Genomic DNA, 20,191 nt, shown 5'->3' on the forward strand with positions numbered 1-20,191 from the left:
TACTAACTATCGACTGTGCTGTGTTCACAATTCAGCATATCATTCTTTAGCTATTTCTGTTTCATCTAAGAATCATCTTTGTAAACTAAAAGTGTACCTCCCTGCCTGTTTAGCCCAGTTCAAACTAATACGGCCAGCTTTGTTTCCAAACTAGAATTAAATGTGTTGTTTGTTAGATTTGCACTCAGGATTTTGGGACGGGAAACCAGTTTACTCTGCATATGCATGATATGCTATCTAAGAATTTTCTGCTCTTTCTCCTGGAGTCGTGTTAAATATGGCTGATATACTGAAATCGCCTCTTGTGTTCTGTACTCCAGTGGGGCAAGCAAGTTCTCCCTAACCAATCCAGCTTGTTGTAGCTGAATGCCATGAAGCAGATGTTGACTAACTTCAACTTACACACCTTCCATTCCCAGATTTCTTTGCCTACATTATTGCCATCAAAAGCGTTAATGTGTAATTTGGTCAAAACCAGAGTCGGGTGGCACTGTGTGATGTGGTTAGCACTGCCAGTCTCATAGCCACTCGGTTTTATACCAGGCTCCGTTTTGACACATTCACGTTCTCTCCCATCTTTAGATTTTTTTTTCTCTGGGATAGGAATGTAAATATCGATTACATTTGATTTTAAAAACTTAAGCCCAATTGTTAAAAAGACACAAGCTACCTAATATCATAGAAAATAACACAAGGATGCATTTCCCAGAAAGGTTTATGCATGTAAAAATGTATTTTAAATTAAAGTGAAAACGTGCTGCTGCCTTTTTACTTTAGTGAAATGTGTTTTATGTTTAGAAACAGTAGCATAATGTCACCCATACAGCCAGTTTAAGCATCAAGCCAGAAATTCAGGACCCCTACTCTGATGGTAGAGAATTTCTGGGTGTGCTCAGGTAGCCTCTCACCGGGATTAAAATACAAATTAAATCTGTCATTGACTGCAAGATGCAAAATTAACAGTTACCCTAAATTCTCAGTAAAATTTTACAGTATTTTGTAGAAGATCAGCCCGGCTACAGACAGACAATGAGACTCAATGTCCCCAAACAAGCACGTTTACTACTTTTGGCACAACACAATGCACGAACCCCAATAAACTCAGTCCTTTCTTCTGCCACCTCCACCCCTCACTCGCAAGCTCCGACCTACTCCTCCCGACTCTGGCTCCCCGAGGCGGCCTCTTTTATACCCCACCTGGAAGTGCTCCAGCTGTTCCTCGATCAATTTCCGGCAGCACTTCCGGGTGTGGCGGAAGCTCAGCAGACCCAGGCTCCGGAACTGTCCAGGCGCCCCCTGGTGGTTGGGCTTCTAAGCCCCAAACCCATGACCCTGATACAAACCAGGGCGGCTGCCTTCTCGTGACCCAGAGAAAGTACTGTTGCTGACATGTCTATTCCCCTGGTCTTCTCCCTAAAAGGGTGTCCCGTCCGGGCAAGATCGCTGGCGTCCATCACAATATCTTACTAAAAAATGTTGGGTACCACTAATTTCATCTGTCAGCCTTCATCTATGTAGTGGCATGGTGTGGTTATTAACAGAGTCCATTAGTCAGCTGTGAGTGCAAGCTTATCAACTTTGTGTGGCTGAGCCTTCAGTTATTGCATCATCTCAGTAAAATGGTGCCCTATAATGAAAAATTGCAAACAGCCTCTGCCATCAACCACATTTTTTGTATAAATGTCATATTTTTGAAACTGGTGTCCCAGCAATTTGAAGGGTAAGCTGAGGGGATGTTGTGACGATGTGGGTTCTGGCTCCACGCTCCCATGGCTGTTTGGGATACCCTTGAACCCAACACCGTCGATAATGAAACCGAGTGAGCCAGTCAATGGAGGCAAATTGAGCATCTGAGCAAGGGGATGGTTGAAAGTGCAACAGTGCTTTTATTAAAAGAAACAATCAAAACAGTGTTCCATAAATAGTGCAGTTTCAAAGTTCTTCATTAAATAATCCATAAAAAGGTAAAACGTGGAGGTTAAAATATTAAGAAAAAACAATCCTTTAAAACGAGAGGTTAAAAATCTTCTCATGGAAGCAGTCTTAAAAACAACAACAAATCCGGTGTAACGTTTCTGTTAGCGTCTCACCTGCTTATCCCGTTTGGGCTTAGCAGCAGGCAAGACGCTCTCTGCAGCTGCCCTCCTCTTACACTTTCGCGAGACTGGAGACCTCCCGATCCCTGGCTTCGGTCTGGCACTCATCCCAGTCCCCGAGACTTGATGTCCACCAATGACCAGGACGCACATTGGGGACTCCACCCCCAAGCCTCCCGACTTCCACTGCCTTTCCGCGGCCTTCTGCGGCTCGCCGCTTTCACCTTGTCACTCCCGCTACCTGGTCACTCAGCGGGAGCAACATCAACTCAAACGTCTGGGTGTTGGCCTAACACCCAGCTTCCCTACAGCTGCCCTCGATCGTGCGCTCACCACACGCACGCACCGCGTGTCTGTCTCTCTCCGGCACCGCCTGCTTCCACACTCGCTTACCGTAACCTCCGTCCTCTCTTTTCCTTTCTTTCCTTTTCTCATCTCGTTCTTATTTTCATCCTCCACAACCGACTCGCGCTTCTTTTTAAAACGTGAGGGGCCATCACAGCTGTAGCATTAGCCACGGGAGCAATCACGAATGTGGGCAGTTCCTCACCTGTGCACACATCGCCCACATCGACGACTGCCCTGCGGCTCGCCACAACATCGCCCCCCCTCACGAAGCCGCCTCGGGTGCGGTGATTATTTAAAAACGGCCTTTGCTCAGTGAGCTGTGGACCCATAACACCACAGATGTCATTAAGAAGTAGATGTTTGTGAAAGAATTTGCAAAGCGTGCGTAGCAGAAGGAGCAAGAGAGATAACCTGGCTGAGGAGACTGAGAGGCAGCAAACCTTTAGGACAAGAAAAGTTACAAGCAAAAAAATAAAAAGAAAGAGGTGTAAGAAATATGGTAACCTTCAAAAAGGCACAGACCATCCAAAGTACCTCCTCTCAGTGGAAAGGTCCTCCAAGTGTCCCAATACTTAAAAGAATATGAACAGGGTTGCCCGTCTGTAATCAAGTACAATCTGCCTGCTGAGGTTTGTATTTTGCTTTATAGACAGTCATATACAATATGTTTGACTTTCTAACATTTGTGCGGAATCTGCTCTTAACAAGTTTACATTCATGTTCCCCATGTTGTTGTTGCAGAATATACTTTACAATAACAGCTGGGATCTACTGTGCTAATATCTTTCCTAATTTTAAACACTTCAATCCTGTCCTCTTGACCTGTTTGCCTAAACTATAAATGTTCAGCTCTTTTAGTCTCTCCTCATAGCTCATACCGTTCAGTCCCAGTTTCAGCCCTGTCGCTCTTCTCTGGACTTTCTCTAGTGCTGCTATGTCTTTTTTTGTAATGCGGAGACCAAAACTGCACACAATACTAATAACTAGTGGGTTATACAACTCTCCCTTGATTTGTTCCCCACACATGAAATATAACCTAACATCCTGTTAGCTTTCTTGATCGCTTCTGCACGCTGTGTGAATGTATTGTAGATAGTGCCATCTACAATCCACCATGACTCCTAGGTCCTTCTCATTAGGTGTACTTTCAGTTTTCAGAACTTCCATTGTCAGAGCCAACTTAACGTATGGGCACTGGCCTGGGGCCCACAATGTTTCTGATGCCTATGTATGTTTCTGTTTTGCTATCAAAACAGGGGCTCCAGCACACTACTTTTCCTGGGGACCTATGATGCTCTTAAGACGGCCCAGCATTATGTATTCAAACCTAACATTTTTACATCCTACATGTAATAATTTATATTTACTGACATTAAACTGCCACAAATCTACCCAAGCCTGTTAGCTATACAAGATGACTTTGTATGAGTATAGCGTATCCTTATTTGGTATCGGGATCTATCATAGTCTGTCATCACAAAGAACCAGACTATGAGGTAAAATGGTTTGGCATATGAGGTTAAAGCCAGTGAGTTTTTGATTGAATTCTGTTACGGCCTACTAAAGGCATAGGGGTATACAGTACAAGTAGGCCGCACATAAGTGAGAGCGAGGGGGAGACAAAACAAAACCAAAAAAAGTAAACCAGCTATAAAAAATACAAACTTCACACTTAATTAAGAGGAGGCACGTTGGTCAACGCCAGGAACGTCTTTGTTTACTTCTGGCTTTAAGCTCTTTTGAGGAATCTCGACCATTAACTCTTAAACTGGACCGCATGTGATGGGACTCCAAAGCCACACAAGCCCTACATACTCTACTCCTACTGGTGTAACAAAACAGCCAGACACGTATCTTTAGGTTCCCTTTAATGCAGGCATGACTGGCTTCCAAGTGAAACCAAACTGGTCATTTGTAGGTTCTTCCAGCATCAATGGAGATGCGCGTTTCAAGTCACACAGCACTTATCTCTTTAAAATGTCTAGTAACGCTCAGCATCTGTAATCGGCTTCACAGTTAAAACTCCACATTTAATTGAGAAGAGACATGTTGGTCAACACCAAGAACATGTTCGTTTACTTCTGGCTTTAAGCGACGTATTTGTTTAATTCTGGCTTTAAGCTCATTTGAGGAATCTTGACCATTAACTTTTACACTGGACCACAAATGATGGGACTCCAAAGCCACACAAGCCCTACATACTCTACTCCTGCTGGTGCAACAAAACAGCCAGACACGTATCTTTAGGTTCCCTTTAATGCAGGCATGACTGGCTTCAAAGTGAAACCAAATTGGTCACCCCTGGTGTTTCGTAGGCTCTTCCAGCATCCGTAAAAGAGCAATATGACGCGCATTTCAAGTCTCGCGGCACTTACCTCTTAAAAATGTCTAGGAACGATCAGCTTCTGTAATCGGCTTCACGGTTAATTTTCAAAGAGAAAACCTCACAAAATAGAAGGGAGACCGTTGCACAAAAAACAGAAACAAGGCAGAAGGACGACAATAACTTAGCTTTCTAGGTAAACAAAGTTTACACAGTTAGACATACACCATCCACATGTATCACCTGGATGGCTAGCTTACAACAATTACATTTCTTTGAACAAGCAACAAGAAAAAAAGGCCAAAGCCAGACCGTCCAAGTCCAAGTCTCCATAACTTGCTCTGTTAAACCCAAATCCTTCTCCTGTCACACTCTCTCTTTACCTTCAAACCCAAACAAGCTTCTTTTTATATCCCACAAATCCAGGTGATTTAATAACAGTGGGCAGCTCAATAGGTAGGTAATTAGGGCAGGACTCAATTAAGTCATCTGCACCAAATTAAAGAAAACAAAATTAGTTTACCAAGCAATAGATCTAGATTAGGTCGTAACAATTCAAATAAACTAGAATTACCGTATGTTGCATACAGATAATGAAAAATCAGACACCCATTCAAAAAAACAAAGACCCGCTTAATCTGTGAAGGATTTACAATACAAGGGTGCGAGGGTTCAGGGTATCAAGCCGGACTGCCCCGTTTAATAACAGAAATTGTCCTACATTAGCTCAGTAGAAATAATAACAAAAAGAAACATACTGTAGTGTCGAGGCACTTGTATAACAGAAAGACGTGCTATTAAGAGGCCTGTTTCAAATAGTAGCAGGTCCAAGAATGATGACGTCCCTCTGTAGGCCACCTGCTTAAATTGGTCGGAGACTGGAAGAGGCGGGGTTTGGAACTGGAGGCGGGGCTAGGTTGGCTGGGGCTGCAGAGGTAAAACAGGAGATCAATTTAGCAGCAGCAGCAGCAGCTCCCCCTCTTGCTTTGGAATGGCATTGGTGGGCTTACCCACGCCTTTTAGGAAGTCTCTGTGCACACATCCATGACAAATCACATATTGTATGTGGAGCTCCAGTAGCCCAAAACTAAACTTGGCTAAATCATATCCAAGCAGCACCACATGCTGATGAGCCATCCCCAGATGGTACTTCAGTCCAGTACTAGAAAAACTGAAGAATACACCACAAGGAATTTGACCAGACCAGAAACAAAAGCTGGAGATGTGAGGCAGCCTCACTAACCACTGTACCCCTGTGTTGCCCATTGCCAAAAACAACTTAATTCATAAATGAATCCCTAAGGAAGGAAGCTAATGAATTAGAAGCACATGAATCTCTAAAACATCTCAAACTGTGCAAATGACATTACCTCAACCAGTCTCATAAAAGTAAATTACTAGGCAGATTTCTTTGATTTTTTTAGTGACTTACCCATCAAAAAGACAAATTAAAAAAACAAAAGTGCTCACAAAAATGAACTTTCCTGCCTCAGGAAAGGCAGACTAGCTGTTGCGAGACTTGTAAAAGGATACATCCTAAAACCTGACTGATTGATTGACTGATTGATCGTAATGCCCATAAATGAACCACCAACAGGACTGTAAAAAGCGAATCCTTTCAACAGCGCTTATGAACTGCCTCAATTTCTATGGAGTTCTATGATGTAAATTGCTTACTTGGCAAACTGTACAGATGCTGTATTTTTTGTGAAGTCATGTTCAATCAGCTTTACATCTGGGACAGCTTTTATATTTTCCACTGGCCGTCGATGCCAAAGGACATGCCCATCGCCAGTCAGTTTTACTAGGCGATTAAGGATATAAATGCCCTTTCCTGCTGTTATAAAAAAAAAAAAAAAATTAAAAAAGTGGAAAAAAATAAGAACGGGGTCTTTGAGCAGGCTGTCTAGACAGAGAGAAGTATTTGGTGTAATTCTGTTTCGCTTAGTTTCAGAGATGTCATGCAAGCTAGTTAGCTTGTGCTCTGGAATGGCTGCCAATGTGGTGCCAAGTAAGTGCTCATTATCAGATCAGGTGTCAGCAAGCACAAGGCGAAAACTCATTAGGTCATCGGAGAGAACAAGTGGCTAGGCAGGAATACAGCTTTTGTTATATCTCAAATGGGGAAAACTTTAAAACTTGAAGGCTACAGTTTTTAAGACACCTTTGACACCTGGATAACAGTGGATTAACAAAGTACTGTATTCAGACCCCTTCGCTTTCTGCACACTTTATTGCGTAACAGATTTCATTTTAAATGGATAAATTTACCTTTTTTGCCCCTGAATTGATACTTGTGGCATCCAGGGGGCACACCAGAAATAAATGAGGGAGGAATTGGAAGGAGCGTTAAGTTTCAATCTGTTCTGGTCCACAAAACACATGGCTAATATACTCAGAGAAGGAGACGCTAAAGTGCAATTCAAATTTCTCTTGGATGAATGAAAGCAGGGCGGCACGGTGGTGCAGTGGGTAGCGCTGATGTCTCGGGTTCGCTTCCCGGGTCCTCCCTGCGTGGAGTTTGCATGTTCTCCCTGTGTCTGCTTGGGTTTCCTCCCACAGTCCAAAGACATGCAGGTTAGCTTTACTGCTGATTCTAAATTGTCCCCAGTGTGTGCCTGGTGTGTGTAGGTGTGTGCGTGCGCGCCCGGTGGTGGACTGGCACCCTGCCCGGGGTTTGCTTCCTGCCTTGCACCCTGTGTTGGCTGGGATTGGCTCCAGCAGAAACCCCGTGACCTTGTAGTTAGGATATATAGCACGTTGGGTAATGGATGGGATGGATGAATGAAAGCAACGAACAGGCCAAATAGTACAATACCAAGTTTCATTATCAGCAACGACTGTCTTCTAATTAGGAAACTACCTGGAAGGAAAACCTGTAGCCACTGCGGCCCTCCAGGACCGTGATTGAGGACCCCTCATCTAAATATTGATTAAATTATGAGGCTTTAAGTTACTGCACATATAATACTAAGAGACTTTTTTAATGAAGAGCCCATTAGGACGCATTATTTCAGAGTGTTCCTTCACCTGCTTGTATAAAAATGATATGGCGCCATTCCAATTGTAATAATGAAAAATGCATTAGCTCTCCTCCTAAACTGAAGCTCATTTCTTAATGACATTTTCCATTTCTGTGCTTTTCTACACAGATTAGTGGCTGTTCTGCAAGATCCTTCACATAGCTGAGAGTCTCTCACTTAAATTCTCCCCAAAAACATTGCAAATAAGTAGAAAAATCTACAAACCAGATTCCAAAAAAGTTGGGACACTATACAAATCGTGAATAAAAACTGAATGCAATGATGTGGAGGTGCCAACTTCTAATATTTTATTCAGAATAGAACATAAATCACGGAACAAAAGTTTAAACTGAGAAAATGTATCATTTTAAGGGAAAAATATGTTGATTCAGAATTTCATGGTGTCAACAAATCCCAAAAAAGTTGGGACAAGGCCATTTTCACCACTGTGTGGCATCTCCCCTTCTTCTTACAACACTCAACAGACGTCTGGGGACCGAGGAGACCAGTTTCTCAAGTTTAGAAATAGGAATGCTCTCCCATTCTTGTCTAATACAGGCCTCTAACTGTTCAATCGTCTTGGGCCTTCTTTGTCGCACCTTCCTCTTTATGATGCGCCAAATGTTCTCTATAGGTGAAAGATCTGGACTGCAGACTGGCCATTTCAGTACCCGGATCCTTCTCCTACTCAGCCATGATGTTGTGATTGATGCAGAATGTGGTCTGGCATTATCTTGTTGAAAAATGCAGGGTCTTCCCTGAAAGAGATGACGTCTGGATGGGAGCATATGTTGTTCTAGAACCTGAATATATTTTTCTGCATTGATGGTGCCTTTCCAGACATGCAAGCTGCCCATGCCACACGCACTCATGCAACCCCATACCATCAGAGATGCAGGCTTCTGAACTGAGCGTTGATAACAACTTGGGTTGTCCTTGTCCTCTTTGGTCCGGATGACATGGCGTCCCAGATTTCCAAAAGAACTTCGAATCATGACTCGTCTGACCACAGAACAGTCTTCCATTTTGCCACACTCCATTTTAAATGATCCCTGGCTTGTGGATCTTGTTTAGAAATGGCTTCTTCTTTGCACTGTAGAGTTTCAGCTGGCAACGGTGGATGGCACGGTGGATTGTGTTCACTGACAATGGTTTCTGGAAGTATTCCTGAGCCCATTCTGTGATTTCCTTTACAGTAGCATTCCTGTTTGTGGTGCAGTGTCGTTTAAGGGCCGGAGATCACGGGCATCCAGTATGGTTTTACGGCCTTGACCCTTACGCACAGAGATTGTTCCAGATTCTCTGAATCTTCGGATGATGTTATGCACAGTTGATGATGATAGATGCAAAGTCTTTGCAATTTTTCGCTGGGTAACACCTTTCTGATATTGCTCCACTATCTTTCTGTGCAACATTGTGGGAATTGGTGATCCTCTACCCATCTTGGCTTCTGAGAGACACTGCCACTCTGAGAAGCTCTTTTTATACCCAATCATGTTGCCAATTGACCTAATTAGTGTTTATTGGTCTTCCAGCTCTTCGTTATGCTCAAATTTACTTTTTCCAGCCTCTTATTGCTACTTGTCCCAACTTTTTTGGGATTTGTTGACACCGTGAAATTTTGAATCAACATATTTTTCCTTTAAAATGATACATTTACTCGGATTAAACGTTTGATCTGTCATCTACGTTCTATTACAAATAAAATATTGACATTTGCCATCTCCACATCATTGCATTCAGTTTTTATTCACAATTTGTTTAGTGTCCCAACTTTTTTGGAATCCTGTTTGTAGCAAAAGGACAGTACCAAGGCTGGGCTGGATTTTTCTGTGGAAGCGTGGCGCTATTGTATGTTCTCTCGCCGTACACTCTGACATAAATATCCTTGCTTTGACGAATAGCTTGATAAAGTTTTCACAGCAATGCCACTGTGACACCATTGGTTTGTGATGGCCAGAAACATCATTAGAACATCCAGAGGCCCATTATAACCTGGAAACTCCAACATCAAACAGGATAGCAGCCCCTATGGATTGGTGGGTCTCAGGGGTTCTTATAGCCAGCGGTGTGTAATTTGAATACCACTTCCACTTGTTGTCCAAACTGTGTAAAACGGATTTTAAGGGGGCCTGCTTGATTACTCTTTAACCTGAAATAAAATATGAATTTATGTATGAAACGTCCCCCTTTATCTTAATGTAAAAATCTTTATACATAATACGCTACCGTGGCTGTTTGTTTGTCTGTCCACGATTTTAAATCACCTGTAGCGCTCAAACCGTTTGACCGATTGACGTGAAATTTGGTACACATATACTACGTGACGTCTACTGCCCGCTTTCGGGGTGATGATTGACCTCCAAGGTTATTCCCCTTTTTATTTTATTTTATTGTAGAATCAACTCTCGGCAGCTGGCAGCAGGGTGGCCGTGCGGCGCATGTGTACGGGCGCCGTTCTCACCCCTACCACCTTCACCGTCACTTCCTCTATCTCTTCATATCTTAAATCATTTTTGAGGCAGATTGAAGACTTAAGTGCCAGCTTAAGTGAAAAATTAAGGAAAACGTACTAAGTAATTGCAACACAAACGCCGACTTGATCAGTTTTAACGTGAAAAGATGTCGACGGAAGAAGAGAAGAAGCGGCCGCAAGTGTGGAGAAAAGAAGAGCTGCTCAGGAAGGAGCAAATGCGTCAACCTCTGAGCAAACGAATGATCAACGTACAGAGAAAGAGGATGAGAACTAGGAATGCTCAGGTCAAGTGTATTCACTGCACGATGTCGTGCAGTGCGCCGTTACTGGTACTAAATATGTGTTGTAGATTAATTTAGGGTTATGTCATCGCTGATAAAGGACTGTGATAAGAAAGCAAGAGAATAATATATCAAAAAATACACTAATTCACCTCGAGAGAAAAACTCTCAGGTTGGAGATTAAGCAAAATCAAATTTGATTAAACATCTTGGCCAGGGGTCCTTAATCAGGGTCCCGGAGGGCCGCAGTGGCCACAGGTTTTCATCCCAACCAGTTTCCTTATTATATCTCAGTCCTTGCTGATAATGAAACTTGGTGTTTAACTCTGTGCCTTGTTAGCGCTTTCATTCCTCAAAGACAAATTGCAGTAACATTGTACTTCAGAGGTCCTCAATTGCAATGCTGGAGGTCCACAGTGGCTGCAGATATTTTACACGTGAGCCAGTTTCTCAATTAGAACCCTTTTGTTTACTACTAAATCAATGTTTTCTTGGGCTTAATTGTCCATTTTAGTTTTTAGCAGCTGCATTGAAGTTTTAGTTGTTGCCTGTTTTCTTAACCAGACATTAGTGAAACACAGATAGCCAATAGACCAGCAGCTCTCCAGTAAAGGAATGCCATTTTCACTCAATAAGCCTACCACTTCCACTTGTTGTCCAAACTGTGTAAAACAGATTTTAAGGGGGACTGCTTGATTACTCTTTAACCTGAGATAAAATATGAATTTATGTATGAAACGTCCCCCTTTATCTTAATGTAAAAATACTAAATATATGTTGTAGTTTAATTTATGGATATTTCATCCCTGATAAAGGACTGTGATCAGAAAGCAAACGAATAAGAGAAAGAGGCAACATTTAAATTGCACATTATTTAAAGACTAGGCGTTCATTTTTGCTCATTAATACGGCCTGTTTAAAGTGTTAAAATATATTGTCGCATCCAGCGCCGGCAACAAGGCAAGTGCTTTGGTCATCATGTCCTTTTTTTTTTTTGTAACCTTAGAAAACAATAATTCAAAAAAGTTAAGTGTGTCCATAAAGAATTATATACACATCCAGTTCTGTATTTATATATCCATCCATCCATTATCCAAGCCGCTATATCCTAACTATAGGGTCACGGGGGTCTGCTGGAGTCAATCCCAGACAGCACAAGGTGCAAGGCGGGAAACAAACCCCGGGCAGGGCGCCAGCTCACTGCAGGGCACACACACACCAGGGACAATTTAGGACCACCAATGCACCTCACCTGCATGTCCTTGGACTGTGGGAGGAAACCCACGCAGACACGGGGAGAACATGGAAACTCCACGCAGGGAGGACCCAGGAAGCGAACCCGGGTCTCCTTACTGCGAGGCAGCAGCGCCACCCACTGCGCCACCGTGCCAACCTAGGGATGAAATGATAAAGATAAAACACACAAATCTTGCTGAAGTGTCAAACCAAAGAGCAACTAAATAAAGAGAATCTTAAAAATAAAAAAAACAATCAAGAAGATAAAAATCAAGGAAATACAGCGTGAAAAGACCAGAAGAAATGAAATATAAAACACCAGTATAACAGGATTTAAGCAAACAGTCAGTCATTGTCCAACCCGCTATATCCTAACACAGAGCCACGGGGGTCTGCTGGAGCCAATCCCAGCCAGCACAGGGCGCAAGGCAGGAACAAACCTCGGACAGGGCGCCAGCCTCCCGCAGGGCACACACACACCGACACAGGTCTCCTTACTGCGAGGCGGCAGCGCTACCCACTGCACCATTGTGCCACCCTTAAATTTATATACTACCTTTAAAAATGTTGTGTAATAATATTTTAATTTAAAGGTTTAACATTTTGTATTACGTGGTTCACAGTGATATGCCACATGTCAATACGTAGCACTGGTGTTCATTTTCTTCATTTACACTTACTGACAAGGTGCAGGGAATGAGGGGGGGTTTATGGCAGTCCGGGTGCAAAGCTAGAGAAAAGCTGCAAAGAAAAAAAAGACGCTCTCTCTTTTACTTTTCATTTCATGTTCCTGTAAGGAGATAGAATCAAAGTCATATCACGTAAGCGCTAAATAAGTTATCTTTGAGTGGCACTAAAAGTAAAATCAGTCTCTAGTACCCTTGTGTTTAACTCTCCTGCCTGCCAAGTAGCTTACTGTGTTGACTGCACTAATATAATAAAATTCGAGGAAACAGAAGTGTAATGATTATCCCTACCCATTATTCCAGTATCTTTGCTAATTTATGTAAAGAACACAATATATAATCACCTAAGTAATGCACGGTGTCAGATTTTAAGCAAGATAAAAGCTATGGAGACCTTTTTTTTTTGTGTGCCAGGAGCAAAGGTGTAGGTAGAGCAGTGTTTTCCAACCGTTCTTCTGTGGTGGCACACTTTTTGTAACTAAAAAAATTCCAAGGCACACCACGATTCTACCAACCACAAAAGCGTTAAGTCTATACACGTGCTAAACTGTCTATAAAGCAGCGATCGCGGAGCTGTGTTTTTATGTCATCTCCTCCAGTAGTCTCATCCTCCTTGACAGCTCTCGACCACCTGAGGAGTGGGTTTCTCTCAGGTCTGGACCTAGGGGCACTATACTGTGTGACAGATTGGGGGCGCTATTGCTCCCTTGAACCCTTATCCAATATGCCAGACACCAGATAAAAGTCCAGCAGTACACTATATTTATTCTGCACAGTGCACAAAGCACCCTCCTCTCCACAATACTCACTAAATTCACCAATACAGTAATCACAATAAACCAATCCACCACTCCCAGACGCGTTGCCACCCTTCCACCCAGCTCAGCTCTCCGTCTGGGAGCTCCCACAATCCTTTTATCCTCCCTGACCCGGAAGTGTTCCAATTCCCCAGTCCATGTGATCTTCTATCACTTCCGGGTCAGATCAAAAGTCCTTTTCTTCACCCCGGAAGCATGTCATTCCCCTTGTCCATGTGACTCGGAGGTACTTTCGGGGCGTAAGGCAGATAATCGTCTTTCCTCCCTGCAGCGTCTCCTAGTGGCCCCCATGGTGTCTAGCAGGGCTGTGCATAAAGACTCCAATGTCCATGATGCCCTGCTGGTCTTCGGGGCACCTCCATACTGGAGGGAGGGCTCCACCTGGTGGCTTGGGGGTATTGGCCGGGATGAACGGCCGGCCATACACCACAACTGTTATTCCCACGTCTCACCAGTTGAAAAACACTTGTGTAGACTACAATTATTAAGTCGTTGACAGTGATGAACAACTGAGGATGGTATTTACGGAGTTTTAAAGAAGCATATTCTATCAGTTTAAAAATTAATTAACTTTCGCAGTGTATTCAAAGTTAACACTTGTCTTGATCGTTTAATTTTACTTTGACACGTCTGTGTCTCATATGTTAAGTCAATTTGATCATTAATACATTGGTCGCATTTTCTTTTTGCCTTCTTTTCAACTTGCCTTTTAGAAAGGCGTTCAAATTCAGGTTGTACCTGCTCACGTTGTATTTGTTAAAAGTTCAGGTTTAAGGTCATTGGTCAAGTTTAAACTATGCCATTCATTTTTTTTAAATTCCTTTGTGGTGATTCTGCATTAAATTTGTGATTCAGGGTGCATTTACTTCATGATTTATGTATTCATTTTATAATTACATTTGGTGCAGTGGTAGCGCTGCTGCCTCACAGTTAGGAGTCCCGGGTTCGCTTCCCGGGTCCTCCCTGCGTGGAGTTTGCATGTTCTCCCCGTGTCTGCGTGGGTTTCCTCCCACAGTCCAAAGACATGCTGGTTAGGTGGATTGGCGATTCTAAATCGGGCGCGGTGGGTTGGCACCCTGCCCAGGATTGGTTCCTGCCTTGTGCCCTGTGTTGGCTGGGATTGGCTCCAGCAGACCCCTGTGTTCAGATTCAGCGGGATGGATGGATGTTAAATGTTATTAATGACATATATTTAAGCGATTAATTTTTTAATCGATTCCCAGTCCTAAATTAAAACACTTCTGCTTTATTATATGTAGATTGTTTTTACCTTGTAATCTATTAATAACACAAAGCATACAGCCCTAAACTCAACATTCATTTACAGCAACGAAAAAACAGAACCTTATACATTATGTTATGTGGAAGAAATTGAAAGCAACGCCACTGCTCAATAGCTTAATGAGATTTCTGCTTTGGCACAAATACAATGAACTTTCTCAGGGCTTTGTCACAGCTCAGTGAGCAAGACATTGGTGTAAGACGATGTTAAGATTTAAGTTACAATATGTTATGGCGACAGTTTGTTATAAATTGAAAACAGAGGCTGCAAACATTTTTCATTCATTAATCCCTGTCAGGATGCCCATTTGTAGAAGTATCAGCTCGGTTTAAATTGATGCAGTTAATCACTAGTAGTCATAACTCAGTGTTGTGCCTGTGTGGTTGACAGAGCCATACTGCTCCCTTATATCACTGCAAAGTGCACAACTTCTTCACAAGGCATTCATTTTTCAAAATAAGTCTGTGCCTAGACTCATTTTTTTTCATAATTTGATATTAATTTATGGGCTAAATATTTTTCTGTGGCATGCATGTATGTGTTTTCAGAAATAATACTGTTTAAATAAAAACTATAGACATTCAGGTTTAACTGTAAGCCCTTCTGTGGTCTCAGCCTGAATGGTGAAGAAAACACCAAGAAATGAATACATTTTGAGCTAACGGAGCAGCTTAAGCCTAAAATAAAAAAGAAATAAATAATAATAAAAGGTTTTTTTTTTTAACTTTCTTTATTATGTTATTTAAGTTAAGTTATTAAGTTTAACTTTTTAAGTAATTTTTTAATTTTAACTTGGATCATTTTACATGCTGAACTCTTTAACTCTAACAATTCCCGTTAAATATCTTCTTATATAATGCGCCACCGTGGCTGTTCGTTTGCCTGTCCAGGATTTTAAATCACCTGTAGCTCGCAAACCGTTTCACCGATTGACCTGAAATTTGGTGCACATATACTGCGTGACGTCTACTATCCGCTTTCAGGGTGATGGTTTTTATTACTCATTTTATTTTTGTATTTTATTTTATTGTAGAATCAACTCTCGGCAGCGCGCAGCATGGTGGCCGTGTGGCACATGCGAATGGGCGCCGTTCTCATTCCCTACCACCTTCGCTAATCATTCTTGAGGCAGATTGAAGACTTAAGCTCCAGCTTAAGTGAAAAATTAAAGAAAACATACTAAGTAATTGCAACACAAAAATGAACTTAATCAGATTTAACGCGGAAAGATGCCGACGAAAGAAGATAACAAGCGGGCCGCTAGGGTGGAGAAAACCAGCTGCTCAGAAGGCAGCAAGCGCATCAACCTCTGAGCAAACGAATGCTAAACGTACAGAGAAAGAAAGAGGATGAAAACTTCGAATGCTCAAGTCAAGCGTATTTATGCAGTGCGCCGTTACTGGTTCATATACAATACGCTACCGTGCCTATCCGTTTATCTGTCCAGGATTTTAAATCACCTGTAGCTCGCAAAACCGTTTGACCGATTGACTTGAAATTTGTTACACATATACTACGTGACCTCTACTATTCGCTTTCGGGGTGATGATTGATCTCCAAGGTTTTTGTTCTTTTTATTTTTATTTTATTTTATTGTAGAATGAACTCTCGGCAGCGGGCAGCTGGGCGGCCGCGCATGCGTACGGGCGTCATTCTCATCTTATCCTAAATCATTCCTGTGGCTGATTGAAGATCTAATTGCCCTCTTAAGTGACAAATTAAATAAAATGTACTACGTAATTGAAACACAAACACGGACCTAATCAGATTTAAAGCGGAAAGATGCCGACGAAAGAAGATAACAAGCGGGCGCTAGGGTGGAGAAAACCAGCTGCTCAGAAGGCAGCAAGCGCATCAACCTCTGAGCAAACGAATGCTAAACGTACAGAGAAAGAAAGAGGATGAAAACTTCGAATGCTCAAGTCAAGCGTATTTATGCAGTGCGCCGTTACTGGTTCATATACAATACGCTACCGTGGCTATCCGTTTATCTGTCCAGGATTTTAAATCACCTGTAGCTCGCAAACCGTTTGACCGATTGACCTGAAATTTAGTACACATATACTACGTGTCGTCTACTATCCGCTTTCAGGGTGATGATTTTTATTACTCTTTTTTATTTTTATTTTATTTTATTGTAGAATCAACTCCCGGCAGCGGGCAGCAGGGTGTCCGTGCAGCGCATGCGTACGGGTGCCTTTCTCATCCTACCACCTTCGCTGTCACTTCCTAAACCTCTTTGTATCTTAAATCTTTCTTGAAGCAAATTGAAGACTTAAGTGCCAACTTAAGTGAAAACTTAGGAAAACGTACTAAGTAAGTGCAACACAAAAACTGACTTGATCGGTTTTAACGCAAACAGATGCCAACAGAAGAAGAGAAGAAGCGGGCCGCTAGTGTGGAGAGAAAAAAAGAGCTGCTCAGGAAGGAGCAAAGACATCAACCTCTGAGCAAACGAATGCTAAACATAAAAAGAAAGAGGATAAGAACTAGGAATGGTCAAGTCAAGTGTATTCATGTTATCGTGCAGTACGCTGTTACTGGTACAACATAATCCAAATCCTATTTATGTCTTTAATGAGGAGTAAAACTAGGCTGAAATGTTCTGAAATGCTGATTCCAGAGTTTGGCAGGTCTGGCAGGTCATTTAGAACATTAGAACACTCTAGGAGAGAACAGGCCATTCAGCCCCACAAAGCCCGCCATTCCTATCCACTTGTTTCCTCCAAGAAAACATCAAGTCGAGTTTTGAAAGTCCCTAACGTCTTACTGTCTACCACACTACTTGGTAGCTTATTCCAAGTGTCTATCGTTCTTTGTGTAAAGAAAAACTTCCTAATGTTCGTGCGAAATTTCCCCTTAACAAGTTTCCAACTGTGTCCCCGTATTCTTGATGAACTCATTTTAAAATACAAGTCTTGATCCACTGTACTAATTCCCTTCATAATTTTAAACACTTCAATCATGTCACCTCTTAATCTTCTTTTGCTTAAACTGTAAAGGCTCAGCTCTTTTAATCTTTCCTCATAATTCAACCCCTGTAGCCCTGAGTCAGCCTAGTCGCTCTTCTCTGGACCTTTTAGTATAGATTTAGTAGAACACACATTTGTTTTTTTAATATTTATTTCAATTTGTTAAACTCTGACAATTTACATAGTAAGTGAAAAGAGAATCTTATATTTGACATTCAGCAAGTAAGAATGTTCTCTAATTCCTGACCATTTTCACCTGAAATTCTCACTCTAACTTTGTTAGTATCCCAGATAAAATGTTTGGTGAAGAACACCAAAGAAACAAACACCTGTGTCATAGGGGGCATCACCAGGAGTGGACTGGGTTCAAAACCGGCCTGGACATCCATCAATGAGTGAGGTGACAAGGTCGAGCCCATCGACCCGTTATTCATTGTAATTTTCTTAAAATTTGTGATGAGTACGCGGCTCGTTACTTGCTATGAGCCTATGATATGAACTCTTTGTAAATTGTTGCCAAACGTAATCTCTACACTGTTGTTTAGACACAACTTAAAATTTGACGACATGCTTAGAAATAAAATTTAATGAAAATAAAAATTTAGTAACATGGCTTACATATTATTAGAGTACATGTCAATGTCAGGTCCAACACCCCGGCCTGCACTACGCACCAGTCACTTCATGTCTCTGCCGCTCACGTATGTGGATTTCACTTTCACCAAACAACAAATCTTTTAATTCTCGCAGATTCGCCTCCTCATTGGGAAGAAACACTACTTTTCCCTGAAGTCAACACGAATTAGACGATCTACAAGTCACCGACTTAAAGTTTAGATCTGGACAATACATTTGATCTCTTTTCGCTGTTACGTTATTTCAACGAATAATAATTTCCATTTATTTGAGCTAATGCAATCATTACTATCATTTTTTGAGACTTTCGAATTTTAGTACTTTCATTATCTCTAACCTGCTCTGCATGTGTATCGTGCCAATGTTTTTTAATTCTTTACAACGTTCTACTTTGTTGTCTACTCTTTGTCTTTTATATCCAGCCCCAGGCGTGGTTAAATCTCTTGGCACAAAGTCTCGTCTCGCGGGATGTGAAAGTATCTCTCTGAAGAAGTCACGTCTCGTCCCAGGCTAAAAAGTCTCATCTTGTCCCAGGATTTTTTTTATCATAATAGAAAGATAACCATCCAGCCATCCATTTTCTAACCCGCTGAATCCGAATACAGGGTCACGAGGGTCTGCTGGAGCCAATCCCAGCCAACACAGGGCACAAGGCAGGAACCAATCCTGGGCAGGGTGCCAACCCACCGCAGATAGAAAGCACCCCAGGGTGAATACTGTTTATAGGCACTATAATTAGTCTGCACTCTCTGTTGTATTGTATTGCTGGTACATTTGATCTCTTCCTCTGTCATTAACCTTGACATCCCCAATTGAAACTCCATATTTCTTTACATAGACAGCAGTGTTCTGTAGCTTTCTGTCAAGGGGTTGGTTATGTGGCGGTGATACTGTGAGTTCAAATTGTATTTTTAAAAGCTAATGTTTTTCAGCTATATTTTCTTAATAGATTTCTCAAGAAGTTATTAAGTACAAATTTAAGAAGGACCTAAAAAAACAAGGGAAATTATTCCAAAACATCTTTTCAGTGGAGTTCAACGTATGCATTAATGTCTTCTCAAATACAAGGAAGGCTTCAGTAGAATGAGCACATTATGTAGCATAGGACAGTTTGGAATCTACAGGGTGGCAATGGTTAAATGTTTGATAGCAACAGATGGTGCCCCCTAGTGTTTAGGAATACCAAGCACATAGTAGTATACTATCTAGCACATTAATGGCACCTCATTGTCATTAGTGAGGAGCAGGCACCACAGACAGTTCTACTGGCTCAAAGATGAGCTCATTGATTGATTGATAGATAGATAGATAGATAGATAGATAGATAGATAGATAGATAGATAGATAGATAGATAGATAGATAGATATTATATGATAGATAGATAGATAGATAGATAAGCAAAAGGCACTATATGATAGATAGATAGATAGATAGATAGATAGATAGATAGATAGATAGTGTGAACCTTCCCCGGACACAGACAGGCGGACATCTTGTTTAAGAACCACCACACGTTTATTTACAGAATTATTTACAATAATTTGGTCACTAAGACCCCAGTTCAAAGGTCACTCAGACCCAGTTCAGTGCACAAACGAACCCCAACACAAAGTCCTGGCCACAATGCCTTTCTTCGGGCCGCCTCCACTCTCTTCTGCTTCGTCCTCCTTCCACCCGACTCCAGCCTCGAATGAATGGAGACGGCCCTTTTTATAGAGGACCCGGATGAGCACCCGGTGTTCCCGGCAATAATCTTCTGGCCACGCCCCAGCGTGGCGGAAGTGCCAGCTGTCCTCCCGGCTGCTCTCCGGGCGCCGTCATAAATCTTCCCCCCAGCACTTCCTGGTGTGGCGGAAGTGCTGGGGTAACAGGTCCCCAAGGCACTGGGGCGCCTCCTGGTGGTGACCACGGGCCCCTACAGGGTAGGGCTTCCATGCCCTGTACCCGTGGCCCCCAAAACAACCCGGAAGGCAACCCCCACGTGATCCAGGGTGGGTGCAGACCCACATCCGG

General features: G+C 42.2%; 1 protein-coding gene across 11 annotated transcripts in view; it reads left to right on the plus strand.

Annotated features, from left to right (window-relative positions):
- Window positions 1-20,191, plus strand: part of ltbp1 (latent transforming growth factor beta binding protein 1) — a 432,727-nt gene that overhangs the window by 316,712 nt on the left and 95,824 nt on the right. The gene's annotated exons all lie outside the window — the stretch shown is intronic.

The sequence above is a fragment of the Polypterus senegalus genome, chromosome 16, assembly GCF_016835505.1.
Source record: "Polypterus senegalus isolate Bchr_013 chromosome 16, ASM1683550v1, whole genome shotgun sequence".
NCBI lineage: Eukaryota > Metazoa > Chordata > Cladistia > Polypteriformes > Polypteridae > Polypterus > Polypterus senegalus.